Source organism: Panicum virgatum, chromosome 4K, assembly GCF_016808335.1.
Source record: "Panicum virgatum strain AP13 chromosome 4K, P.virgatum_v5, whole genome shotgun sequence".
Classification (NCBI taxonomy): Eukaryota; Viridiplantae; Streptophyta; class Magnoliopsida; order Poales; family Poaceae; genus Panicum; species Panicum virgatum.
Genome location: NC_053139.1, coordinates 30,041,516 through 30,048,177, shown reverse-complemented (window position 1 = coordinate 30,048,177; position 6,662 = coordinate 30,041,516).

Sequence of the window (6,662 nt, the reverse complement as noted above, 5' to 3'; positions counted from 1 at the left end):
GCCGCGCTGATGTCGTCGGCGCAGACAGTAGGGATGGTGCGCAACCTTGCGCGACCGGACCCTAAACCATAATGGATCGGTGAACCATCACCTGAACAATAACAATCTATGCAAATTAAATGGGCCTTAAGCGTCAGCCCAATAAACTATAGTACCGGAAGAAATTGATGACATCACCCAGGAGAGCTCATGCTAAAAAAAATCTATAAACCTTAAACCGTACGTCCAAATTAAATTCCGATTGCAGCATTATTTTTCTTATGACAAGATTTTTAAAATAAGACCGCACTTACTTATATTTACACAATATTTTAAAAAATTATTTTTTAATACTTATTAATAAATTTCGTCTATTGGGAACAAATATTTTAACAACACGAACAAATGATTATTTTCTACGAACAAATAATAATATACAACGAACAAAATATTACACATCGCGAACATTTGATAATAATGAAAAACGAATATCGCGAACAAATCAGTCAACATCACGTAACAATTTAATCTACAAAGCGAACAAATAATTTGGTGTTGCCTAGATAAATAATTTTATGAAGATAAATGCATCAACATCGTGGGCTCATAAAAAAAAAGTTAAAATGCTCAAAAGAATGAAAGAAAATATTAGCATACAGAGAAATATTACACAAAAAATAATGTAACATTGTGGGTAGTGAGCCAACATAGCGAGTGCACCAGTTGTTAGAAACATATGCTGGGCTGTAACTGGGCCAGCAATTTGTATCTGTTTATTTGGCCACAGCAGCATCTTTTTATTTGGACCAAGCTACAGCCCACGTGTAGGCGACAATATCGCGCGCGCGATATATAGCTGTTCCGGAAGAAGACCGGCTGCCACGGAGAGATCAGGAAGAAGTGTCGGGTCGTCAACTAAAAATGCCAGCAAACCAAAATTCTAGAGCAGATCATCATCATTAGCTACGATTCTACATCGACTCCACTTGAATTTCTTGGCCCACTTCTACCGCTTTTGGTGATGCATGTTTTTGAATTTCTTGGCCCACTTCTCCCGCTTTTGGGGATGCATATGTTTTCCTTCTTTTTTCTTTATCCATCAAAGTCCAAAATAAGTGTACAACAGTGCTTGTGTGCAGGCATTTGGCCAAAATCCATCTTGTGCTTTCCTTTACCGTGCTTGCCAGACGAACCTATGGTCCAGCTTATTATCGGGTACACGGTAAATCCTGTCCACCCAAAACGGGGAACCTAAACCTAACACGAACTCAAAAAAAAAAGAACCATATATAAAGTATTTTTTGCAAGCCATAAGCTTATACGGCGAACACTGCAGATGCCAACTTTCAGGAGTGGCAGCGCCCATCTCAAATGCATTTTCCTTCAAGATGAGAATGGGCCGGGTTGACCCATTCGGTCGCTGGCCCGACCCACAATAGCAAGGCTAATGGGCCACCGGGTCGGCCTCAAATGAGAAACGGTCCATTTAGGGCTCAAACCTGTTGACCTGATGGTTGGATAGGGTCGACACGGCGTGACTTCCCCCTCGCGAGTCGCGACTCACGACCTTGCGCCGCCAGGCTCCTCGGCTTCAGCGCGGAGGCGAGCGATCAGGCGGCGGCGGGCTATGGAATACGTTTTGTGAGTACCGCCTGTCGATGGATCTATGGAATACGTTTTATGGTGCTTGTATGGAGAATCTCCTTTTGCATGTCCTACCTGGAGAAGCCAGTTACCGGCCTGGACGAGTTCTCACCTTAGATCTCACGGTAGTTTTAATTGTAGGATATGCTAAACAATCTTCATGCTTGGTCTCTACCTACTCTTAGTTGCTTGCAGGCGGTCTCAGCTTGCATCTTTACTAGCCATCAATTGATAGGTACCACAAGCTTAATCATCACAGACCTACATAATCATCCTAGAGAGTCTCTTTGTTTCCCTCTTTAAGGCACTGGAGGTGAAAAACAAGATAATTTAGTTCTTGATTTTTGAGTCATGTCAGACCTGCAGTATAAACAGAGAAGAAGAATCCATAAATATCTATGTGCTTAGTTAGTACTGTCCATCAGTTTATCAGCAATCTTGCAAAAGCATCAAGATTGTCTTCTTTCTGACAAAGCTAAAAGAACACAACAGATATGAAATTACATATCCAAAATGTAATGATTTTACAAATGAGTTGTTCTCCAGGTCGCCAACCACGACATCTTATTTGCCTTTTATCACTGAGTTATATTTTCAGTTACCCAGAATTTGTTTAAGCATGATGTGAGTGAATTGTCCTAACATATTTAAGAAAGTATATCAGCCTTCAAGTATGATTTTGATCCTAATTGTATAACTGTATCTCTAAAATTAACTCATTTGTACTAAATATATTTTAGATCATCAAAGCTAATATCCAAGACCTTTAGGGGAGTTGTATAGCACTGCAGATGCCTAGAAATCATGGTTCAGCTAGGCACTAGGCGGTTTATAGGCGGCGACCCATAGCCTAGTGTTGGGATCTTAGCTTCTTAGACGTCCAGACAGAGAGCATGAACAGTATGAAGGTGGTAATAAACGTAGGTGCTGAATTCTCCAATAATAGTCAGAAAATTCAACCCTTTACACTGTGGAGAGAGGGGGTTATTTATACCCCTAGCACTCGGCCAGGTTTTCCTAAATTGCCCCTCCCAACTCATTTACAGCTCACTTTTAGCCGTCTTTGGGGTAAAATTATAAGGTGAGAGGTGTACAAATCCGACCTTCTCACGTATTCGAGAGGTGTACAAATCCGACATTCTCACATATTCACGTTTCACACACATATCTACAACCGCCGAAGGTTTTCACTTCCTTCGGGGACCTCCGGGAGTCACAGCCATGAAGGTTCCATCAACGAGCAATCAGTCGTCACCTTCGTTCCCGAAGTTGATCAATTTACCCGAAGGTCCTGGTCTTAGAACTTGTGCTTCTGAGCAACCGTTCGTCACCTTCGGCCGGACGAAGGCGATATCCTTCGTCACCAAAGATATTGGTCTTTACGCTTGCGCTTCTGGGCAGTCATCCGTCACCTTCGGCCTACAGAAGGTGATATCCTTCATCCCCAAAGGTCATGGTCTTTGAGCTTGCGCTTCTGAGTGTTCATCCGATACCTTCGGTATGCTTGGCTTCCTCTCGTTGGGGCCCTGCAAACGAGTTAAGGAGCATTTCCGAGGGTGAGGGCTTGACCCGAAGGTCCAATCCCCAACAGTAGCCCCTCGAGGGCGAGGTCCGAAGCCGACGGTCCGAACCGGCGTTGAAGAAGAAGATTGCAAGTAACCTTCGGGAAGCTCCTGAGGAAAAACGTCTCCCGAACCGTCGGCTGCAACGGTCAGTTTTGGTGGTTTATGTGTCAGGCTCCTATTGCGCCGCTCGGGCAGCCGACTCCTCGATTTTACCATTGGCACTGTTGCTTTCCCTCGCCTATATAAGCGGAGGGGGGGGTAAATTCTGTGCCCTCTCGAGCTTTGCTTACCTTCGGCGCTTTCCACTATAAAGTGTTTCTTTCGAAGGTTTCGTTTTCGTGCGTGGTCAAGCTGGTCGTTTTCCTCGGTGTAAGTGGATTTGTGGTTCATGGCTCGTACCAAGCAAACAGCGAGGTTAATCGAAGGTTCGTTTGAACCCTTTTTTTTTCTTTCTAATTTTCCTTTCTTTGTTTTTGTGTAGATATGGCATTCCTTAAGAGGGCGGTTCTTCGTGCAGACTCTGGTCCAGCTCCCGAAGGAGAGGCGGGTGGTTCGCAGCCTTCTCAGCAGCAGCAGTCCAGCGAAAGTCTTTCGGCAGTGTCCGCGGACGTGTCGGAACTAATGGCTCCGGAGAAACGTAAGACTTTGCTTTTCGAGTCATCTGTCGTTTCTCAGAGCACGATAGACTTCTACGTTTCGAAGGGCTATTTCGCCGAGGGTGTTTGTCGCCCTCCGGGGGCAGAAGTGATTCCTGTACCGGAGACCGGCGAGGTTGTGGTCTTTAAGGATTTTTTTATAGCGGGGCTTAGGCTTCCGATGGATCCAATTGTGCCGAAGCTTTTGGAGCCATTTAACGTGAAGCTCCACCACTTTACCCCGAATGGGATTGTTGCATTGGCCAAGTTTCTGTGGGTGGTGCGGACCTTCGGAGGGGAAGTGTCCGTGGATGCCTTTTGTAGGCTTTTTCAGCTGCACTGCCAGCCTCGTAAGGTTTATGTAGATGATGATGCCAAGCTTAGCGAGGTTCAGAACGGCTGCTGCACCTTCGTTCCTCGCAAGCCGAACAAAAGGACCGGCCTAGTGAAGGTTATGTCTCGACAGCTTATAAGAACAAGTGGGAGGGGAACTAGTTGGGATACTGGTTTTACGCCAAGATTGGCTTTACTGATCCCGAAGGTTCTGTCGAGGAGAAGTATTTGCTGGCTTCGGACATTGAGATGTTCGATCACGTCTATCAGCCTGCCTTCAGCAAGCGTGGGCCGGGTTTCAAATCGTGTCTGGAGGCCTTCATGACTGCTTGCCAAGTTTGCGGTGGCAGGGATGCTGTCGAGGAATTTCTGGCTGCGAAGGTTTGACCTTTGGCTGCTGGTTGGTCTCCGTCAAGGTTCGAGCGTAAGCGCTTTGCTGGTTTGAAGTATGATGTGACTTCTCCAGTTTTTGGGCTTCGAAGGCCCGAAGGTTCCAGTGACGAGGTTATTGTGGGTGAGCTGGAGCGGCAGACTGCGGAGATACTGGGTCCTTGGAACAAAAAGGAGTATCATTCTTTGGTGGAGGTGTGCGGCGGTAATCTTCGGTTGAACCGGTGTTTGGCTGAGATGGGCATGGCCTACGAGGCTCGGCCAGTGCCGGTGAATGCCGTTCCAAGAATGACTCCGCCGGGGAACGTTGGTTCGGAGGTTCCTGGGTCGAAGTCCAGAGGTAAGGCTAAGGTGGAGGAGGCGGGAGCTCCGGGGCTACTAGTACGCGAGGTCGCGGGCGTGGTCGGCAACCTTCGAGCACGAGGGTTTCTGTTGCGAGGGCTGAGAGCGCCAAGAGGAAGGCGCAAGATGAGGAGGTTTCTTCGGGCGACAGCGGTACACCCTCATTCATGGAAGAGCTCATGGGGACGGTGGGTGGGGAGATTGTAGTTCTCGAGGGGAGGCTTTTTAGGTCCCGTTATGATCTTAGTGATGAGTACGGGACCATGCTTTTTGGTTCTGGCCGTCGGGTTGAGGTGGCGAGAGCGCTGATTAACCTTCACTGTTCCTCCGAAGGTACGACGAAACGCCGGAGGATTCAGAGTCTTGTCAAAACTGGGGCCAAGCCTGCGGACATTCCGAAGCCGCCTGAGCCTAGGCCTACTGGGCCTGTGGTTGGTGTCTCGAAGGATGCAGCGCCGACGACGGCGGTCGCCACACCTTCCCTTGCGGCGGGTACCGAGGAGGGGGAGATCGTGGTTGGTGAGACGCTGCTCTCTCTCAGTGGCGGGGATTTCCCAGGCGGAGTCTCGGCTCTAGCTTCGGATAGGGAGGTGGATGTTCTGGAGGGGTTGGGCTTCGATGAAGCCGGTAAGCTTCGTTACCTTGGTTTTGACAGCTCTTGGTTTGTTTGTGATCTTATAGGGTTCCTCTTTTTATTTCCTTCGCAGTTGTGTCAGCGTCGATGAAGCAACTTTTGGCATTGATGCAAGGGCCTGGCCGGACCGGGATTCTCCCCCCTGAGAAGGGTAATGCGGGGTTTTATTTTGTTTAGCTTTTGTTCAATTTTTGGTGTCCCCGAAGGTCATTTTGTGTTTGATTCAGAGTTTAATGCAGCTGTGGCAGAAACGTCCACTTCCGATGCTGCATTCATCGTGGCCGACTTGAGCAAGAAGCTTGCCCACGCTAGCCGAATTTTGATGTAGAAGGCCAAGGTGGACGCGGACCTTCGGGTCAAGAGTGCCACTGAGAAGCTGAGCCTGTCGGAGAAGCTACGGCGGGCTGAGGCGGAGGTTCTCGCTCTGAGGGATGAGAACACACAATTGAAGGGGAAGTGTACCAGGCTGGAGGCGGCAGCGAGAGACAACGAGAAGGTTCTTGAAAACCTTTGGAAGACGGTAGAGGATGACGCCAATGAGAAGAAAGCTCTTAGGGATAAGGTTAGTGAGTTGGAGTCAATTCAGACTAGGGTGGTTGTTGACGCTCCTTAGCGTCCCGATTTGTATACTGCAAGCGCACGGTTCGTGTAGCTTTTCCCTTAGAGTATTCCCCCAAGGTTTATCAATCCGTGGATCGACAAAGAACTACCTAAGGTTTTCCATCTAATCTAACGGATCTATCCTAACATGAAGCATTGATTGCATATAAAGGGTAAACCTTTGACAGATATGAGTGATGTATAAAGGTTGATCTCATCCATGAACATAGGCTTAATCATAGCAAAACCAAAGACATGACTAGGCCTATCGTCATCTAGTTGTAGTTCAAGCTAACGAGCAAATAAATCATGCATATCAATCAAAAGCATCTTTAAACTCAAAATCTCCAATCCGATCCCTCGATACTCCGCCTACTCAGTGGGAACGGCCTGTCACGACGCCCCCCCTTTGAACGAAGTACCCTGAAGCAAGTCGAACCACATTTGGTAGTTCCGTCATGAACCTCTAGCCACCATGACTACAAGATCATGCTAAGTGATCTATCTCGATAATAGATCTAAGATGAAGCAAACCCAAAG